Source organism: Anas platyrhynchos, chromosome 20 (genome assembly GCF_047663525.1).
Source record: "Anas platyrhynchos isolate ZD024472 breed Pekin duck chromosome 20, IASCAAS_PekinDuck_T2T, whole genome shotgun sequence".
NCBI classification, from domain to species: Eukaryota; Metazoa; Chordata; class Aves; order Anseriformes; family Anatidae; genus Anas; species Anas platyrhynchos.
Genome location: NC_092606.1, coordinates 8,132,914 through 8,142,911, shown reverse-complemented (window position 1 = coordinate 8,142,911; position 9,998 = coordinate 8,132,914). Strand labels below are relative to the sequence as shown.

General features: G+C 44.8%; 1 long non-coding RNA gene across 1 annotated transcript; it reads left to right on the top strand.

Annotated features, from left to right (window-relative positions):
- Window positions 1-5,549: 5,549 nt before the first annotated feature.
- On the top strand, window positions 5,550-9,770 carry LOC139999184 (uncharacterized). Its single transcript, XR_011804342.1, has 4 exons — window positions 5,550-5,819; window positions 7,380-7,482; window positions 8,715-8,812; window positions 9,371-9,770. It is a non-coding gene; the product is annotated as an uncharacterized lncRNA (long non-coding RNA).
- Window positions 9,771-9,998: the final 228 nt, after the last annotated feature.

The window sequence follows — 9,998 nt, the reverse complement described above, 5'->3', positions numbered from 1 at the left end:
ATCTTTTGGGTTAAATATATTTAGTTTCCTGTTGTTCATTCCTATGATATATTTATAGACAGAATCTTGCCCCTCACAGGGTAGGCTCTTACCTTCACTCATAAAACTGGTTCTTAGGATGACTGGGAAATGGATAACCTTTTTCTGCGCTTGTTTCCGCGCTAAGAGCCCCATGAAGAACTCTAGAGATTTCATTCCTACTTTTTGCCATATATTAATAAACCTTTATCTTTTCCTGATTACTACATCTACAATTACATGCTTCCTGCCTGACAGGCTGGATCCACCCTTTGACTGGCCTTATATCTAGTCTTCTTCCTCATCTGATTTCACCTAAGTGTTCTGTATAGCAGAAATCCTTGCTGACTTACAGGCTCATAATCCCGCACCTTGTATTGCTGAATTGTATCCATTTCAGTTGCATTAGATTTAAAAATTCTCCATAAACGTAAACCAATACAAAATATTGAATAAGATCACATGGATTATTAGAAATTTCATTTCTCAATACTCTCATCTCATTTCAATGCTGCTTGTCTCATCTTTTAAAGATTCAGCCTAAAACGCGCTTATTCTCACATCCTCACTTGCAAATTATTCCCTTGGTAATCCGATATGAATTGTTTTACTGGGATTCATATCTCTTGTTATCTTCCCTATCTTATGAAAGGAATTGCACAGCTAAACTGAGCATTATTCCTGTTTCATAAAACCAAATGGGACTTTGTCCCTTTGCCCCCTTCCCTTCCAATTACTCTTTCAATATTCCCAATTTATGATGATCAAAGACCTGTTAGCCAGATCACTTTTTCCTAACTCTTAAATATAGTTCTCTTCTCTGCTTGTAGGATCCTATTCTCAAAAGGCAGATTTGTTCAAACACTCTGCTGCTATATTGTAGTTCTTTCAGTATGCTGGAGTGAAGAGCCCTGCATTCAGGAGGAATTCCAGTAATATTTGTAAAATAGCTGACAAAAATTCCAGGCCTTCTCCGTATTTAACTAAGTTGGGCTCCCTAATCAGTTTTTCTCCTGAAACAGAAAATCTGATTCACAAACCTACTTTTGTTTATCCTTTCATTTAATTTAAATAGAACCAGCTTATGATCACCCAAGGTAGGATAATGTTTTTCAGCAGCTTTTTTATAATATCCTTACCACTTGCAGAAATCATATTTGAAATTATATCATCTCTTGTTGATTCAGGCACATTTTGATGAGAAAGATCTGTCAGATATAATATCCAGGACAATCTGACCTTACATTTAATAGCATCTTCTCTCTGGTCTATTATCTGGGAGGTGTGTCTTCATATGATAGTCACCAGTAATAGGTCTCTTTTTAATAATCTTGCAAAGATTTTATGCAGATATGACTCTAATGAAAGAGAGAAGCCTTCTAGCACCAACCTGGCAGAGCTTTTTATCTATGCAGTCCCTTTCCAGTTCCTTACAGCCTGTCTTGTCTTTAGCACAGGAGAAAGGGGAGCAGTTGTCCTGCATGGATTTTTCCGGACAATGCAAATGGATTTTGGAGCTGTAGTTTACACACAAATTCCATGTTGCAAGGAAGACTGAGAAAGTTAAAAGCTCATCACAACGTCAACACTTTATGTTAGAAACATTAATAAGTCAGGGCCTGCCATTAGCTCTGTCTGCAGCTTTAGACTATGCCACAGCCAAACAGTAGCTAGAGGATGATGAGAGAGCAGTGAAAGTTTCTCATCACCGTTGATTCTATCTGAAAAACATTTTTCACCGCTACAAAAAAACATGTTCAGTGATGCCCCTGACTCCTTGGCTTTTGCTTATTGAAAAATAACCAAGGCCTTAGAAATACTGGTGTTGAAAAAAAAAAAACAAAAAAAAACAAACAAAAAAAAAAACAGAGAGAGCTTTCTTTGTGACGAAACCACAGCTTGTGAAGGACTTCACAATCCAACAATACCCAAGCCACAGCGCTTTTATCACCACAAAGTAGCTGGCCCTTAATACCACATGAATGTTTTGTGAGCTCTTTTCCAGAGAAACATTTTTAGCATTTGGGTTTTCCTTCATTTTTGTGGACTGAACTCCCTGTGGAATAGGCGATGAAACACAATGCTGTTTTTCACATCTGAGCACCATAGGACTAGCACTGCCCTTCCCCACCTCCAGCCCACGGAGAAGTGTGCCCTAAAAGCAACATAATTATGTAACTGACCTCTTAACAGTAACTTTCCCTCTTAGCACTTGGAAACATCCTCCTCCCACACAAACATGGCAGGGTTAACCAGCAGCGTGTTTGGATCGCGCAGGTAGGAGTCGATTTGCCCTTGTCGCAGTTATCACTGAGAGGGTGAGAAAAACTAGTTCAACAAGATGCAAAACCTGAGCTGACTTCAGGCCGTAAGAATGCCCCGCTCCATCTAAGCAGCTCCCTGGAGAGGTGTGGTTTTGGCACAGCATCAGGCAGAATTATACCCGATAACTAAATGCAGTTCTGACAGCCCCCGTTGCTGGCCCTGAACAAGCCACTTCATTTCCTTTCTTCCTCCATTCAATGGTCACCAAGTAAAACAAAGGTCTCTGACGAGATGAAAAAGTGTTACCACTTCAGAGGAAACCTCCAAAAGTTGGGCGAGCCAAACGGTGCAAGCCTTTGCACAGACAAACCTACAGAAGGCTGTGCGTACAGGTGATATCTGCACAGCTTTCTGATGCTGGCGCTCTCCAGCTCATCCACTAGCATTTCCAAGAAAAACACAATCTCTGTAATGTTCTTTGAAGCGAAGCACAAATACTAAAACATCGTGACAGTCCAAACCGTATTTCAGGTGAGCAGCAAGTTACTGTCTCTGCTGAGCTTTGATTAGCCTGAACAGCCAGAGAGCAAGCCACTAGGAAAGCTGTCGCTGCCACCCAGCATAGCAGGCGTTCCCCAGATGGGTGATAACGGCTGTGCAGCCTTCCCAGTGGTGTTTTACTTCCTTACGCACGAAATCCAAAGCTTCTTTCAGAATCATCACCTAGGTTTGCAGACATGAAAAGAAGCGCCTTTAGAAAGAGCCCATGAGCAACCTGGCTTGTCCTTCTGACCTTCAGTGGTCAGAGACCTCCAGGCAGGTGTTCTGTGGTGATGATGCAGGGATGGGTTTACCAAAATGCTTAAAGGTGGCTGTAGTTCTTTGCTGCTGGCATTTCCTCCTAAGTCATACAGCTGCCTGTGCCACAAGTCAGGCCCCTCTTCCCTACCACAGCTTCCTCCAGCCCAGAAAACACAGGAACAGTGAAGACTGTGCAGAAGAACAGCCCTTTCGGTGCTTGCTGCATCCTCCTTGGCCCTGCACTGCACTCCATCCCCACAACTGGCTGCATGTTGGTGCTGTGAGCAGTAACATCAAGGATCCCAGTGAGCACATTTGCACTGCAAACTCCAGTGCCAAGGAATCCAGCTGAACAGCCAGGTGCAACATGCTTCTGCTGACTGGCTGGAGATTTCAAACTAGCCCCCAGATACATTAGCCTCCAGATAAGCTACCCACAGCTTGCCCCTGCTCATATCCAGAGGCAGAGAGAATTCCCTCTGAAGCAGCCATCCTGCTGCGCTGTGAGCTTTTATAACACACAAAACCTAAGGGGCTTCCAACAGGGAGCATCAGCCCACACTCCTAACATACCCTTGGGCTGCAACACCTTTAGTCAAGGCCTTCACACCAATATCTTTACCTTTTTTTCTTCCCATTTCTTTAGAAAAGAAGTACCTCTGTGAGGGACAGGGGCTGCATCCTTTACCTTTAGCACAGCGCGCTTCTCGAGGCACTACGCTGACACAGCCTACTCCGCAGGATGCTCTTTTTAGTTAAGGTGTTTGAGTACAAGGTGTAATATGCAGGAAACCGCAGAAATCTCTTGCTAAGTTGTGGGTGAAGCAGTAACCTCTCGGGAGGTTCGCGGTACCAGCTGCTGCGAGGTCGCAGGGAAGGATTGCTGTCAGCGTGCGGTGCGAAGCGAGGTGCAACATCCCGCCCAGTGGGTGCTTGTGGTACAGCAAGCCCACGAACACCGATATTTACACGCCTAAAAACTCACTGAGCAATCTGGTAGCACTTCCAGTTTCCTGAAATCGCCGTGTCGAGGCGTCTAACTTGCTGTGCTCCATCCTCAACTGGGAGTTCTTATTGCAAGCCTGAAAATGGAAATAGGGACATCGACCCCACCAGTTCCCTGTTGCCCTGGGATGCCAGCTCTCCGCATCTCCCAGTTTGCACACTACCAGACCACACCAGAACGTGTTCCCATTTCCCAGGGGCAGCAGGACTCCAGCATAACTCACGGAACACTTTGCCACTCTCTGATGGCAGGTGCAATAGAAACGTTATTTACTACTGCATTTTCCTGGCGGCTTTCCTCGATCTTCCTCGGAGCAGATGGAGAATGAGCAGCACTAACCGAGAAGCTGTGGGTGTAATCATTCACACATGCCTAATACTCCTTGAGCAGCAATCACTTCACTCAGCATGGAGAAGCGTGCCTGCCACGGGCAGCCAGAGCCCTTCCCTTACGCAGCAGCCCAGGAGACCCTAATCACCAAGGCTCCCCCAGGCATTTAGGAAGGGGCCTCCTGATGCCACCAGCTGTGAGAGACCAGGGCTGAGAGTCACAGCAAAGGAGCAATGAGGAGGAAAAATGTGAACTATTTTTCTCCACCCCCAGGGGACAGGTGGCAATCCTATTACCGTAGCGGGGTGGGGCAGGGTGGGGGGCAGACGGCTGTGAGTACAGTAATCAAACAACATTGCCAGGACAAGGAAATACTCTGTTTCTTGCAACAACACTGCGAGCAACCAGATGCATTACAAATCCCAAGCCCTTGGTATGTGACTCACCCTCAAATTCCTTCTGATACTTCCTCACCCCTCATTTCACAGCCCCTAGCCAGCAGCACGTGCCCCGTGCATGAGCCAGACACCAGCTTGCTCAGCCTGGGAGGTCAGCAGCAGGCACAGGGCAAACCTTCGTGGGGAATGCTTCCCTAGGTGTAACCCCACTGTGTGCTGCATCGTACCTGGAACGCAGGACGTGTTTCCTGGGCTAGTTCAGATTTCTGACAGAAAGTGACAGAACAAATAGTGGAGAAATACTCAAAAGAACTTAAAAATATTCATAGGCTGAAGCCTGCTGTTTCACCTCAGCCACAGGGATTTCAGCACATTCCCTGGTGTGTGCTGGCATCCCCTGCACACATGCACAGGGCTCCCAGAGCTACCACCCTGCAGTACCCTGCACCCCCTGATTCTGCTGTGGCCATCCCAAGCAGGCAAGCAGATTCCCAACCATCTGCATCGCAGCCTCCTTCTGTGCTCTGAGGACAGCGGTGAGACTCCTATACAAGGATTAACACATCTCAGCCCTGAAAAAGGCCAAGGCAAGAACTGTCCTTACTCTGCTTCCCTCCAGCTTTGCAAGAAGCAGGCACAGGTGAGGAACTGCCCTTTCCCCCACACCCACACCGCCCTGTGTGCTCCATCAGAGGGCAGGCAGCTCCCTCTCCTGGCAGACGGCCACTTGCCACCCTGGGCTCAGCCACAGCTGTGGTGCTGAGGGTCACATCCCCAGCCCCTTAGCTTCTGCTGATGGGAGCTAATATGGCAAGCACAGCCTGACTTCTCTGCCTATAACCCACACGCTGCAGATGAAAAGCAAAAACACATCGAAGAGGGCACCTGGCGAATACCTGTCATCTGTCAGAGAGCCTCCATCCTGTAGCTGGACCTCCTTTGCTAAGCCAGGTTAACCAAGTTTTTCTTGGTGAAGAAAATGCTCGGAGATAAGAGAAGAGGTGAGTGTCCTGCACTTCAGTCAGCCCCAGGGGCTGGTGGGGCCCTGTTCTTCTTCCCCCTCTGGGAGAAGACAATCACTGCCCTACAGTGCTTGATGTGAATGAAGAAAACACAACGTGCAGCAGAAGTCTGGGGGACAGATGGGGGGTCTGTGGCACAGAGCAATCAGGTGTCTTGTAAAGGTCTTGTTGGAAGTCTGCAGCAAAACCAGGGACCAAAGAAAGATGTCAGATACCAGTAACACTCCTGTGTTTTCATTACAAGGTTGTCTAGAAAAATCAATGCTCTCTAAATCAGCCTAAATCATACAGCCACGGAGAAATGCCTCCCTTGCCGAATTTTATCCTCACCTCCATTTTTCAGGGGGTCTCCCTGCCTGTTCCTCCCCTGACCTCTAGTGGTTTAGGCTTTGTCCGAAGCAGAGGAGTGACGAAGCTGAAGCGAAAAGTTACGGTGCTGGTTCTGACCCAGTTTCCCTGTAGTAAAAAGCTCCCTGTAGTAGAAAGAAATGTTTAAATTGAAAGTGAATCCTAACAGCCTCTAAATGACATTCTGAACTTGTACAGTTTGAACTAGACAATCCTGGTTCATTTTTACAAATTTGTAGCCTGCTCCTGCAGAAAGAGAATGTTTTTCAGAGGAAATATTAACCTTGGTTTAGTCCTTCCTAAGCTCAAGTGTGTAGGTTTCTATGGAATCTGCCTGCTCTGCTCTTCTTGCAGACTAAACACGGGAGAGGGGGAGACTCTGGGAGGTGCTTCAATTCTCCAAACCTGGATAACGCAGGGACATCAGGACTTGGGAGAGCGCTCAAGATCTCAGTCTCCTCAGATACATGCACTACATAATAGTAGCCAATCAGAATAATCATGTTTCTGTAATCCAGATGCAGTTGCCTATAAAATATTATTGCATGGGTAATTGGGTAAAGGAATGGCATGCTTTGATTTTGACCTTCCTGGGTAGCAGGTGCCACTGTTTGCTGCTATAGTAAGTGCATAGGATTTGTCTGGATGCTTCAAGAAGAAGTAAGACTAAGGCAGAACATGTCTGATATCCAGCTTCTTCAGTGAATTAATGCACTGCTTGTCAAGATCACTATAAGGTCATTATGCCTCAGCTCTAATTGCTATATGACACAAATGTAGCTATGCCAGCAGAAAGCCCGGAGCTATTAAAGGAACATATGCACCCTTCCCAAAGGAGCATTTGCTCTCATCTAATTGACTTATCGAGGACCAAGCCCTCCTCTTCCACTTCATCTCTCTAGATCTCAAACAGAGCACCCCTCCATTCCACCCTATATATTTGCCACTGCAACCAGAGCCCAGGCAAAGGAATACATGTAAGTCTGGCTCACCCATCCAAATCATCTGGAAATGGTCAAAACACACTTTTAGCTGCATCATGCTCTAACAATGCCTTGGTCTTCAGGCCCTTCAGGGAAGAACTGTCATTACTCGGTAAGGGATCCAACGCACACCTATCCCTATACACTAAATAATTAATACTGAACATGTTTACAAACTGAATCTTTTTCCTGTCTCCATGCATTTCAGTCAGTGCAGATGAGATCTCAGCGGGCTGTGGAGTTCCGAAGCCTCACCCCAGCAGCTGACCTTGACGGTACATGCTGTGAGGAGCAGGGGAAGACCTCGCCCGGTAAGCCTTGGAAGAACACTGGTGATGCTGCCTCCAAAGCTGTGCTATAAGGTCCTTGCCAGCTTTGGCAGCCTCATTTCAGGGTAAAGAACAAAGAGGATACTTATACTCTGCTAATTGGAACATGGCAAGCACTTTATAGATGCTGCTGTAGGCACTGTTAAGTGCTATTTCTCTCCTGGGAATGCTTCCCATATGCCTCCTGTGGTCATTTAGATGGATGAATGTAGACTTTCTATTATTATTTTTGGAGCTACCTCGTATATGCAAGTTTCCATTCACCTGCATACAGCCTCTGAGCTCCATTTTCTCTTCAGGCTAGTCCCAGGATGAGAACTGTTACGCTACTGATAGCTGGCTTTGTTTTGTTAACAGAACTTAAAAACAAAAACAAACACATTTAGACATAATCCAGATTTTTTTGTTTTGTTTTGTTTTCCAAGAAACTAAACTAGAACAAAATTTGAGTGGAACACATTTAAAAACTTACTAAATCTGAGTAAATATCTACATTATGTGATTCTGTGATTATGTATTGTTTTCAAGTGAAAAGTTTTCCTGCCAAAAGAACAAGTTCAGCATTTTCAGGAAAAAAGATATTTTTTGAGTAAGCAACAGAAGCATGGTACTCCTTGAGAATTATGTCAAGACACAGCATACTGCATCATCATCGATTAATCCCAACATGTCACACTAACATGTAAGGGTAGAGCATTTACTGTAGAATCTCCAAGTTATCTCTGAACGTAAGGTCCCATTCTGCTGAGAACAGTTACACTTCATATATTTTATATCAGTGTGTAGCTGGTCATATCAACAGATCAGGCAGAGCAATCAAAAGCATCTAGAATAAGCAGTTTGAGCAGATTTGGGATTTAAACTTGGTCATTATGTAGTCCAGTGCTATATGAAACTAAATTCATGCTTTTGTAGCTTATGAGACCTGTTCATGCAGAAGGTGGTACTGCAGGTATCTCCCCTCTAGCTTAGCAGAGGTGTAAAGCAGTCTTTGGACCTAAGGCAATAAAATGTTAAAATAAGAGATGTAGCATGCTATGTTTGGAGCATCAGAGGGTGCCTTACTGGGCTAGGGAAAGTAACCGGCCTTGTGAGAGTAACTTTTGTTTCCGATGGAAACCTTTGCACAACCAACCCTGCATGCTAAATAATTAACACCGAACACATTTACAAATTGAATTTTTCTGCTGTCTCCATGCATTTCACTGATCCAGGCTGAGGAGCCTCACTGAGCTGTTAAACACTGTAGCCTCCCTCTGCAGCTGACCTGACAGATTGCTCCGTGACAAGCAGAGAATCATCCTGCACCCAAGTAATTACTTCTATTAATTTCCAAAGACTTGTTCCCCCTTTTAGTGACAATTCTTCAAAAGGGACTTTCATTATTAGTTCAAGAATTCAATTAATATATAAACAAAATTAAAACAGCTGGATACCAGTGTGTATCAGGGCTGTGAGCTTTGCTACCAGTGTTTGGGGATAAAACCACAACCAATGCTCTTAACCAAGCTGTCCAGTTTTCTTCCACCAACACAAGTGGAGACTGCTCACTGCTGGCTCTGCTCCCTTAGCTAAAGCAGTCCTTGGAAGAGGCACAGGGACATGGGAAAGATAGCAGCAGAAATTGTCTCTGCATCTTCTAACCAGGAATAGTTCCAGGTGGTCAAAGGCTTATAATATGCTATTGATTTAGGAATGGATTCCTAATAATCTCCTTCTGGGGAAGATGCAAGAAAAAAAAAAAAAAAAAAAAGAGAGAGAGAGAGAATGATGTGCAGAGGAGCCTGGGAAAGATGTTTTATTGCTCAGAAAGAGGCAAAGCAGGTCTTCACCGCTATTTTTAACTCCAAGGACCTGCTCTCCTTCCCAGATACAGGTTTGGAAGTTTCAGCCAAGAAATGGATCCCAGACCACCTTCAGAGCCCTTACACTGGATGTCCAAAACATTAGGGCAACAGCTGGAGACTTTACGTGTACTTGTCTGTAATGCTGAGAATAAAACCATCACAGGAACAATAATTTGTTTGTGAACGGAAGGAGGGTAACAATTTTCCTGTATCTTTCTTTGCAGCCAGTTCTAAGTTCTCTCTATACCAATGTTCCTTAAAGCAAAGTGAAATTGTCTTCCACTATAAAATACATTTTCTGATATCAGAATAAAAGCAGCACAAGTAGAAGCTGATGCCGTTCACTTTGCTTTGAAGTATACTTTAGCTGCATACCTGCAGAACATGCAAGTGTCACACAGGATGTGGTGGGTGAAGAAAACAATCCAAACTGCAGGCCGAGAGGTTGAGTGCATGGACAAATACAAAGCATTCCAGCTCATCTACGTAAATTCTCCTACTACCTTTTAGAAATTGAAAAATCACTTTAAAACTATTAGCTATATAGCAGACTTTTAAAAATTATTAGTTTGCCTTCATCCGTTCCCAGAAGAGACTGCTATTTCAGCCTTTCTTCTGCCTAACCCGTACAGATGTCCGACAGCAACCCCA